Raw genomic sequence first — 12,533 nt, 5'->3', positions numbered from 1 at the left:
GGACAAATAATTTTAACTTTCTTTGCTGGTATTTAACTTTTCACAGGTACAGTGAGTACTCTGTGAGAACTCTGTAAGATCACAGATACAGTTAAGTGTACAACAGTATTTTTTGTCATGGAAGAATTTGAAACATCCTTCCAGATATGCCTAATAAAGACAATTTCTGACAGTAAATCTAGCAAAATGCCCTGAAAGTTCAGTTTGATAGGAATTTATATCTTGCTTGATGATTCATTTGAGAGATGGAAAGCTTTTCTTTTTTAATTATAGGAAAAAATGAACTTAAAAGACGAAATGACTGAAAGCTAAACCCAAAAAGCCTCAGTCTGTGGCTTACTCTTCTTGAGCTCTAAAAAATAGAATATTCTGAATGCTCCTCTTATCAGGGTCTCTTAAATGGAATAATTTAAGGGAAAAACAAACAGCAATTGTATGATTGTAAAGAGAAATTAGCATTTTGCTCAAAAGGAATGACAATTAGCAATGATGACATTGTGATTTATACTAATTGAGATTAAGTTAGACAAAATGGCAACATTAGTAATCATTTGAAGTACTGTATTACTCATTATACTGTGCTTTGTAAACATCTCTCTTGAAATTAAAAAGTAATTAGTAGCATTTTAGTCATTTAATTCACTATAATTAGGATTTTAGGGAAACTACAGCCCTGCTGTTGGAAGCCTTTAAGGTTTTGAATTGAGGATTTTTAAATTTTTTTTTTTTTTTTAAATCAGCTTTTAGTGGTGGCTCATTTTCTGTGGTCCACAGAGGCAAATGGTATCAATGAAAAAATACAAAGTTATTCATTAGAGATGACTTGGAAGGACACTTGCATCCATCTTAATGCAGTGATGTGAACTGACTGTCTTGGAGAAATGCTAATAGGATTACAGGGCAAATCTAGATCTCAATTAAAAGTCAGCCTGGACAATGACATGAGCAAAATTCTTACTTCCAAGGTGGACTAAGCGTGTCCAGTGTTAAACAGGTTGTTATCTCAGCAGAGGAGGGGACACGAAATTGTCCTTCTTACATAACATCCAGTAGAAGGAGACATCCAAGACATATCCACCAATAGCTTTAAACAAGCAAGCATTCATCTCTGAGGGCAAGGTGTGTCTGCAGAACTAGCCTTCTCAATGACAAAAGATACACTGGCAGAGTATGAAGCACTTTTGACACCCACTAGTGTGGGTAGTCAACTGGTTCAAGGAAGGTGTGAAGCCCATATACTAATGTGTCCCATTAACTGTCATAGAACTTCCTGTTGGTTGAGCTTAATGACAGTGTATAAACAGGCTGTGAAAAGAAAAAAAACATCCCTAGTTTATCTTTGATTTATCCACACTATCTATCTACTCAAATAGGTATCTGGAACAATTCTAAGTTTCTACCAAGATCTGTGTCAATGTCTACGTAGCTTTTTGATTATACACATTCATAACTAAAGTTTCTTTTGTATTCACGCTGTTGAGTTACAAGGTCAGAAAGTGGTCTGAGGGAAAATTTTAGAGAATGTTACAGGACAAATGTCAGTACTACTTATTTATCCTGCCTTTTTTGGAATACTTCTCATTTGCCGTTGTCACAGAACACTTCAGGGACTCTCTTGGAAAGATCCTTCGTCCTCTGATATCACCTCAATGGTGAATGAGATCCTAGTGTTTTAAACATAGGGATCCAGATGGAAGCTATCAAAATAAACTTAGGCACATTAGCTGGCACCAGAGCTGAAAGCAGCTGGCACCAACTGCTACAATTTGTTACTGGATGATGGCTCCTGCCCCCTAACCACTTCTGCCAAAAGGTGCTAGAAGACACCTTTGGGCATTCTTATCTGATAGCTTGTTGGTTTCTTCCAGGATGTCTACGATCAAGACTTATTCAGTTAATTCAGGTGACAGGTTAGTCACATTTTGGGAAGCATAGATTTACAAAAGGTTGATAAAGATACACTTTATACCAGACTTTATTCCCCTTGCATGTTCCTAACAGGCTCCTAAAACCATATTCATACAGCTTGTGCTGGTTTTATGTTTCTCCCTTCTTTTGTCTTACATCAGCCATAACTATCTGGAAGACTGACCTGGCCAGAGCAAGATAATTATGTTTTGTGAACAAATTTTGAAGTCTGAAATCTGTTTCATTCTAATACACAAAACCAACCTCATCTCTATACAAAGTAAAGTGGGAAAACACAGAAAGACCAGTCTACTAACAGCCCAGTAGCTGCAACACTATAGGAATACTGCTTGAGGAATTCAAAGCAGGACCTTGAAACCCAAGTGCTGCACATCCAACTCAGACCTTTTGGTTTAAGGAGACAAATGTTTTCTTTTTCTCAGTCTCTCCCGCTGGGGTTGTTTCAGTAGTGTTAAATAATTTAGCACTTACTGGGGCAAGAAACCGACTCACTGCTCTGAGTCATACACATGGGAGGGAAGCAGAGTTCAGGATTTGCAAACTGGAACTTTAATAGGTGTTGCTATTGTGACCAAACACCTGAACAACAAAGCTGCTGTTTATAAATCTTTTGGTTTTGTTTTGTTTGTTTGTTTGTTTTTTGTTTTTTTTCTTTTTTTCCCCCCAGTAGAAACTATGTAAGAAGCTCTGGATCAGTAACTTCTGTTTCTAGCAAAACAAATATAATCTGAGTCAAAACTGCAACCAGCTACACTGCAATGCCAATGCATATTAAATTATATTAGGAAAAGAAAAAATAATTGTAAGGTTCTGAAAAGATTAAGGGGCTGAAAATCTTCTTCTGTGGGTCCCTATAGAAGTGCTAAAGATGGTTCCAAAATGAAGATTCAGGCCCACTGTATTAATTATAAACTACTCACAATAATGGAACTGCAGTGGTTGCTGCTTTCTCTTTTTAACTTCTAAAATAAAAATAGTGCTTGAGACACTGGTGTTAAGTATACTTGTCTTATTGTTTACTTAGTGAAGCCATACAATATCTTAAAAATATACCCCCAAAACATCATGGTAAGTACCTCTGACATATGTAAAACACAAATGACAAAAAAACCCCAGACTTTACACCCCCATCCCTCCGCCCTCCCCAGGATGTGTTGCAGAAAAGGAATGGCAAAAACGGGTAAGACTGGAGGGGGACAGGGGAAATGCCTGTCAAGCTGGAGGGTGTCTATTTTGGCATGACTTCTGAATGTAGAAACTGGATTGTAGCAGCAGATCCTTGTAATATTTGGAGCTGTACAACTGAAGTAGTAGCAAGCATAGAAAATATTTTATCCTAGGAATCCATATTCCTTCCCTCTTTGACAACTGGATTGTTGTCACATTCTCTAATCTTTCAAAAAGTCATCTGCAAGGTTTAGTACTACTGATCTACTTTTCACTATCCTTTTATAGGGCTTTAGTTCATTCTCTTTGGTCAAATCTCAATGGCTTCATTCTGTCTCTCAGACTCTGTGCCTACTTTATGCAGTTCTTCCCCATTTTTCCTTCTTCTTAGCTGTTTCTTCAGTATAGTTTTAGCTATGGGACTGAGTGCAAGTCTAATCTGTGAGGCTCCCTAGCACTGTCATCACGATCTCATGCTATTCTCATTTTAGATGTTATATCTTTTTACACTGCTATTATTCCTCAATGTTTATTCACAAGTATGTTTTTTTTAATTTACCTAATCCTGCGGTTTGGTCTCTCATTCTGAAATATGCTTTCAGATGCCTTGGCATCAGTTTATAATGTCGTTTGAGCAAAATTAGACTGCTAATTAATAGTTGGTCAGAAATTTTACAGTGGGGAAAGTGGAGGAGGAAGGAAGGAGGAAGGAAACAGTACTACGACACCTATTTTTATGTCTGTATTGATTCTGATCCTGATGGAAGCCATAATGAAACAAAGAAATAAAAAAGCAGAGTCAATTATACTGTTAAGTGGCATTCTTTATTTTATTTGCACTGAAGAACACTGGGGATCATCCTCCATAAGTCCTTGAACAACTGGATGCTCTTGCATTGTTTATATTTACATAATTATTACATATGCATTAAAATTTTTGAAAATTTTGACATACATCTATACTAAAAATAATTGATGATGTTAGGTATTATTGTTTAGTTTCTTACTTACAATGCATCTATTAAGTATTAGTTAAATATAAACAATGTATCACTTAATCTTTTGTCTCTCTTTTGTCATGCAGAAGGATCTTAAACTTGAAAAAATATCCCATTGTTTTGCAGGTACTCAGAAAGCATTTATCTCACCTTAATTGGTTACATGAATTTGGCAGCTTCTCTTCAATATGTCCTGACATATGTTAAAAATGACAGGTTACTCTGCCTTCTTCTGATATTATTTGGTTATTATGGCTTTAAGTCATGAAAGAATGTCCCTCTGTTAAGAGACTCTTTCATTTATGACAGAGTTCTACCTGATTTAGCAGTAGTCACTGGAAGTGGTAAGAGAAGTTGATCCAGAGTATTTTGTACATATCTGCGGGATCTTGTAGAAAGCCAGGTAGCCTGGATAGCATCCCAGGGCACTACAAGCAAACATATTTAAACAGTTTTCTAAAAGAATTCAGTGTTAGAGGCTCCTTTTATCATTGCATCGTTATGTTGAAAGGGATGTTAGGACATGTTTAATCTCCAAAGTGGAAGTAGAGCTTGAGCGCGTTGCCTGTATATTACAGTTACATAAGCAGTTTTTCCTGACTTTGATATTGTATTACACCTAAAAGTATAGACTGACTTATGCGTACCATCTACTCTATTTATTATCGAGATTTCTATTCTGCATTATCTCCTACTTCAAATTAGTTTTCCACCTTTTATTTCTTTAGATGTTTGGTTTTTACCTCTTCATCTTTTCCTTTATGTTCATTTCCCATTCCATCACCTTATTTTACTAGTTGGAACACAAATTTTACAAACTGAAGCTACCATATCCACCATGTTCAAGCAGCTTCAGAATTAGATAAAATTAATTTATCTGTTTTCTCAGTATGAAGGAACTACTAAATCCTTCCTGTTTCTCCTGAAAGATTGTCTTTCTGAAAACAAAAAGCTACAAAACCTTGTAAAAAGTTTGCTGCTCAACTGTGTAGTAAATAAACAATCACAGCACACCATTGCGACTACCTTAGGAAAGAAGATTGCCTTTGTGATGGATGAAATTGGTCTCTGTTAATGTATGCTTCATGCATCTGTGAGAATGTGCCTATCTTCAGCTGAAGGGCTTTGTATAGAAGCATAATGCCTGGAAGACGAAGACTTCATGACTCATCAGGGTCATTCCTCAGGATAAAGTATTTGGTAGTTAGCATGTTGATAGTGCATTGGAACTAATGAAGGTTGACATGCTGCTTTAATTGACATCATTTTTTTCTGTAATCACTAGTGGTTCTGCTGTCCGGATTACTCTGCTACTTCCTCAAGCTCCATTAAAAGACTTACTTTCTGCTGCATAGGTGATTTTTTTTCTCCTTTTCCGTCTTCTGCTCAAGACAATAATAATTGGCAACTTACTATCAAAATAATGAATAGAGGAGGATGGACCCCAGCTCACTGAGGGCTTTAATGGTCATTAAATCAAAATATCTGTTTCCTTTACAAAAGTTGTACTCTTGTAATTGTCATTATGCCAAATAACCAAGGGTTCAACTTTCCTCCAGTTCTCCTGGGTGAAAGTGCCAAACCCATTTAGCAACTCCTAAATACGCACAAACACACAGAGAACAAATAAATACACAGGTCAATGATACTGGGATACTGAGAACTCACTTGAGAAGCTGCATATCAGTGGAATAAGAAGAAGGTAGGGGGGCTGTGAATCTCTCTTTAACAAAATGTGTTAATTTTAAAAATGAAATTAATGTCTGGTATGTGATGATAGCTTTGTGAGGCATGCTAATATCCCCTTTATATTCTGCTCCTTTTATGCCCAATTCCTCTTCCTTAAGCCAAGTTCTTTATATTATGTCTGCCTTCCTTTATGTAAGAAGGTCTGGATACAATTCTTAAGTCAGGAATACTTCTAGGTTAGATTTGCTTTCTTCTGTCAAGGAACAAAATTGTGCCAACTGTATTCCAGTCAGTACACTAGTCCCTTCTGGTTTGACATGAAAAAGACTTTCCAGGCAGCAGGAAAGATGGAATGGTACTATTTCACAGTGTCACAGTATGTTTGGGATTGGAAGGGACCTCAAAAGATCATCTAGTCCAATCCCCCTGCTGGAGCAGGAACGCCTAGGTGGGGTCGCACAGGAACATGTCCAGGTGGGTTTTGAATGTCTCCAGGGAAGGAGACTCCACAACCTCCCTGGGCAGCCTGTTCCAGTGCTCTGTCGCCCTCACCGAGAAGTTGTTTTTTCTCAAATTTAAATGGAACCTCTTGTGTTCCAGCTTGATCCCATTACTCCTTGTCCTATCATTGTTTGCCACTGAGAAGAGCCTGGCTCCATCCTCGTGGAACTCACCCTTTATATATTTATAAACATTAATAAGGTCACCCCTCAGTCTCCTCTTCTCCAAACTAAAGAGACCCAGCTCCCTCAGCCTTTCCTCATAAGGGAGATGCTCCATTCCCTTAATCATCTTTGTTGCCCTGTGCTGGACTGTCTCCAGCAGTTCCCTGTCCTTCTTGAACTGAGGGGCCCAGAACTGGACACAACATTCCAGATGTGGTCTCACCAGGGCAGAGTAGAGGGTGAGGAGAACCTCTCTCGACCTACTAACCATCCCCCTTCTAATACACTCCAGGGTGCCATTGGCCTTCTTGGCCACAAAGGGCACAGTGCCAACTCGTGGTCATTCTACTCTCCACCAGGACCCCCAGGTCCCTTTCCTCTACACTGCTCTCTAATATTAGTTTACAACAGATACACTGAAAAAGACAACCCTGTCTTGAAAAAGAGCTCTAAATACAGCTTGAGAAGGATATACATATGACAGGATTTGGGTCTTTAAGCAAAAATAAGGGAGTAGTCTGGATTTGAAAAATACTCTGTCTCAGTTCTAAATTACTATTCTAAGACTGTAGTTATTTCTGTAGAATAGTGGATTTTATGAGACTTATATTATACCAAACTTTTATTTTTGTTACCTGTAAAAGTTATTATTCAACCGAATATAGTGTAATTACTCTGCATTTACAGTGATGTTAAAAATTGTAAACCAGGCAATTAACCTTATGGATACAGTAGTGTGTAGTCAGTACAAGCAGCGAAACATGTCAGTTCAGAATAATGACCCTGCCATGTACTGAATGTGAAACTCATGGGATAATGATGAAGAATTTACTTCTGTTGTTAACCTCCCTGTTACATGAATTAGTTGCAATTGCTGGTATGTATATATATATATAAATATTCATTATAGAATTACATAGCAGATGACGAAAATAGGAAAAAGCAGATCTCATGAATTTGAGATTCAGGGACACACTCTTACAACCTGATTTACCTAGTAAAGTCAATTAATCTCCTTCTATAGGCAACAGAAAGAGAACCTCATTCCTGAGAGCCTTTTTAAGACCTCGCCACAGTTTGGAAGATTAGGGCTCTATGATTCTGTCCTAAAATTTCAGAGCTGACAGATAGGTGGACACAATGTGTACTATTTGCATAATAACACCAACAGCTCAGATCACATTGTGCGTGAACACTAGATCTGCACTTTGATTTCTGAAGGACAGGTAACTTAGTCAAAGCTCTGCCTTGGCTTAGCTGCCTGACATGGAGACATCTCAGACAAATGAAGAATTTTCTCTTCTTCCTTTCATAAAAATTAAAAGCAAAAGGAGAGGATGAGTCTGGAAATTTCAGATGGACAGTGGTACCAAAAGTGTTACTGACTCCTAGCTAAGTTATATGTTTCAGAAGAAAAAAAAAAAAAAATTCTTTATTAATTCCTTCTATCATTCCATGCCCAAAAAAGTAGCACAGGAAAGCTGAAGGAATTTCTCCCATGGCAGAGAAATCAGAGCTTACAATTGAATATGAGCCCTCTTGTAATGTTCATGGGCTCATACCAGATCTGAGAAGCAACAGTACAAAGGTGTCAAGAGGTTCTTCAGGAAGTCTGGTCCTCCCATTGCAGAGTAATGCTCTGTTAGTATCAGTAAACTTTATGCGGCTCTTTGATTGAAAAATCTCTTTCCATTGTTTGAATAGAACTGCTGATACTAGTACAGCACAATTGAAGGTATTGGCATTTCTCCCTTGTTCCCAAGTCGAAATCTTTTCATAGTTTAGGAGGTTGGGTTTGCTTTGCTAACTATAATTAGAAAGTTAAAATATGAACAAGTAATTCTGTCTCCCTAAGTTACCTCTACAGTTTTTATTTCCCAGTTCCTAGTTTGAAGTATTCATGGTGTTGCTATATACTGTTGCACAGTTACAATCTTTCACTTAATTAACAGCTGCTTTCTAGTCATAAGTAAAACTTTATCTAGTATAAGTAATAATGAATACGTTCTTTCAAAATAAAACACAAAATAAACCCCAAGTAGTCTTAATCAGTAGAACTAAAACTATTTTCCAAAAGAACTACCCTATTTTTCTCTTGAAGAAACTGAGGCACAGACTTGTGAAATTAATTCCCAAGATTTTCAAGAATGGCAGTAATATCAAGTGGCAGGGCCAGGAAGAAAAGTCCTCTCTCTTGAATTCAGGGTCAATGCTTTTTTCACTAGTGTTAATTATAAAGATTTAATATGAAATACTCTGTTCAAAAGCAAGTGTGTAAATCTTTGACAAGAAAAAAAATTTAAGAAAAATAGAACACTGCCAAATCTTGAATCCTCCTTCTCTTGCCCATAGTCAATGAAAGTAGCAATGTGTAAAGACAGTCACTCATTTTACATTAAGAACTCTGTGCTTTTGACAGCAAAATTTATTTGAAAGAGGTCTAATATCTTAATAATCTAAGAACCTGGAGGAAATGAATATTTAATGTAGTCTCTTGCTAATCACAGTCAAGATCAGAGCAGGAAGAAGCTGTTCTGCTTTTCACAGGCAAGAAATTCCTCAATCTTAAAATAAATTTAAACTTTTTCTACTATTCCCTACCAATCACAAAACAGATCACTGAAAACAACCTCTAACAAAGATATTTAATTTCTTCATGTATGGACTTCAACGAGCTCTTGTTAATATACGTAATTTAAAAAGAAAAAAAAGAAGACTTTTATACACTAATTTAATAACTGATATGAAGGATTAAACACAGATAGAGAAAAGAGTGATAAATTTGAAAATATAACCAAAGGTGTGATGAAGTGTATGTAGTCCTCTGGAGATAAAATTAATAGAAAAAAATGTAGAAAATTTGACTTCAGAATGATGAGAGAGAAGATAAAATGGAAAGGTAGCACACAAACTCTTAAACTACATAGGTGATTAAAATAATATTGTGGAAAGTCTGTCAGAGGAAGCACAGTCCCAGAAACACACTGGTAAGAAGTAGTAAGAAATTACTGTGTTGAAAGCCAGAGATTTAGGAGAATAAATGTAAAGAAGAAACCTTGCCAGGAGCGATTCTGTGGAACAAACAATTCCAGTTGAATGCAAGGGCAGAAACTCTATAAAAATGGCTACAGAAAACTCAAAGGTAACTGTATTAATATTTTGAATGATGTAACTTGGTTTTGGATTTATTAGAATTGTATTTTTTGTAAAATGGGTTAAAATAAGCACTGCTTCCTGGAGGAACTGAAAAGAATGTGAAATAACTAGCATAACTCCAGAGGTAAAATAAATGTAGATAAGAAGTCCTTTGAAATTTTACTTACTCTGAGATGCTTGGAGGGAAGTATGCAGGCTGAAGTTCTTTTATGAATGACTTAAAATAACATCCTTGGCTTGGAAGATATTTGAAAGTTGACAGAGCAAAGATTATGCTCCAAATATACAGGTCCTTGGAGAAGGCCAAAAGCATTTTAGCTTTGGCAAGGTCCATGTGTAGAAGGGTTAAAGCAAGCAGATGGGGACTTTTATCTGAAACACCTTTTTTCTAGATAAACACTGCTTCCCTTTATGAAACTTGTTCAGCTATGAAGTAGACTTTTCACTGCCTCGAAAAGCACACACTAGACCTTTGCGCAAGTTGAAATGAACTCAAGTCTTCTGGGATCTCCAGCTGAAAATCCCATCTAGAGAAAGTGGGATTTTCTTCTGAAGAATGCTAAATATCTCAAACTTATGAATTTGCAAAAAGGAAGAAGACCCTCAAAGATGTGTGGTTAATTGTGACACGGAATTATAGGGATGCAGGCAAAAAGACATAAACCAGTGGGAATGGAAGATGAAAGTTTGGAGGAAAATAGACTGTTGTTTTTGGAGGTAGGATATTACAGGAAGTTTTGTCACACAATGCAGATGGTCTGGAGAAGAGAACATATCTGAGAAAGAAACACTGAAGAAAAAGAAGTTCTTCAGGTAGCAGTGGGTTACAGTGGCAACTGAGCCACTTCAAAATTACAGTAAGAAAGAAGGAGAAAGATAAAGAAAGGACAAAAAAGGGTCAAGTATTAGATTCTACCTGTTTGGCACAGGCAATGCCTTTTCTTTAGGAAGCCATCTCCTACTGCGAGTATGCAGTCTCTTTTCCGAGTCTGCTGTCACAGATCTGGTTCAGTGGCAGAGGGAATACCTCTTTTAAAAATTACCATGTCTAAGAGCACAGCAGCTAGAAGGCAATACAGAATTTCTTACATTGCCCTCTTGTAAAGCTACACCAGTTCACAAACTCTGATTGACTTTGTTCTATTTTTAATGCAGAACCTAAGGTAAACAGTGCATCAGCTGTTCAAGGGTGTGCTGGGCTTCTTGCTTGTTTTTGTATGTTATATTGATTAAAAGAGTAGGAGTAGTCTCCCAGCACAGCTCTTTCATTCAAAAACTCCACCTAGTAATGCCTTGAAATATATGAATTATTGGAAAAAAGAAAGCATGCCATGGATGGTAGATGATGAGAAGTTGTATTTAATAATTTTCAAATATTTTTTTTTCTCCCTTTCTTACTACCTTTTCTATTCTGTTCTAAGCCATTGTGCTATGCAGATCATGTGATTATCTGATTAACTAGCGCAAGCAAATTTGGTGCTTGCCTTTTATTCCTTTTAATTCTCAGAGCAAATATTAATGGTTTTGAAGTAAATAAATTATTGCTTTTATTCTTCAAAATAAACTAAGGCTTGTGGCCATTTATTTACTTCTTTTCTTGTTTGTCCAGGGATAAAAAAGGCAACTTGGGATGGTCCTGTGATGGACAACTCCTTAGAAGTCCAGTAGAAGGCAGAGGAAAAAGTCAGACTAAGTTAAGAAGTAATTTCCATATCTCTATTACTGCACTGTGTTAAAAGTTGCAGATACTGAAAAGAAGCTGTTCAAAGATAAAATGGAAAGACTATCAAACAGAAATAAGTAAATCATATAAAAGAACACCCACACTTTTCATAAGTAAACCCTTTTCTTAAGAAGATATGACAAGTGGAAAACATAAACCTTGTAAACTTCTTTTTTGAACACTGAATAACTTCCTTAAGTCTAAGATTTAGTTGTTTGGAAAGTGTTTTCTCCAGCCAGCTGGAAAGGGCTACCTTACACCTCTCCCTGAAGTCCCATTTCTTGTTCACTTTTGCTGTGTAACCTTTGATTTACCACCTGCTAAATGTGGGAAGAATGGAATACAGTTCCTGAGGCCAGAATTAATCAATGTTTCATCCTGAGTTGCAATAGTAAAACTTTGAGGAACAAATGTTTGTGTTGGATTGCTTATTATGGCTTGCTTATTATGAAGTTCATTTTCATCTTTAAAATGAGATTTTGTTAAATGCAAATTTGTATAAGATAGCAAACCAAATTTTAGAATCAGAGAGATTTTAAGAAACATATAATATAGAAGGAAAATATTGTGTGGGTGTTTTTAGGAAATGTTTTCAAGTTTTTTTTTTTTTGTATCTGTAGCTAAGCTATGAGAACTATAGATGTTTTTTGGTTTGGTTTTTTTTTTTTTTTTTTTTTTTTTTTTGTGGGAGCTTTATAGGCCTTACTGTGGTAAAAGAACAGCAAAAGTACGAAGTGCAAAAGCTATCTTCATTGATTTTCCTCCCATGACTTGCAATACCATGCCTTTTCTGGGCCAGCACCTCCATGGACTCTCCATTAGCAGAAATATCAAGATTCAGTGTCCCCACCTCTATTATGCATTCTGCTCCAGTAAAGTGTTCTTGTATCTTTGCACTTCACTAAAAATCAAAGCCAACACATCATTTAATGTTTATTTCTTTAATGACACTTCCGTATAATGCCATTTACAGAGTTCCTACATGTTTCCCTTGTCTTTCCCTCATCTTTTACATATGCAATACACTCTGAAAAGCTTTTTCTAAGAGCTATTCTCCTTGGATAATATCTGAGTCAAACTGGAGAGTGGTTTCAGTTTTTCTGTCAGCTACATGGACTCTTTATTTAGATGGGTTAACTTGCATCCCCATCCAATTCTTTACATATGAAATGAGATAAAATCATTCCAATTTTTTTTCTGTTTCTT

The sequence above is a fragment of the Patagioenas fasciata genome, chromosome 5 (genome assembly GCF_037038585.1).
Source record: "Patagioenas fasciata isolate bPatFas1 chromosome 5, bPatFas1.hap1, whole genome shotgun sequence".
Taxonomy (NCBI): domain Eukaryota; kingdom Metazoa; phylum Chordata; class Aves; order Columbiformes; family Columbidae; genus Patagioenas; species Patagioenas fasciata.
This window is presented reverse-complemented; position numbering follows the sequence as displayed.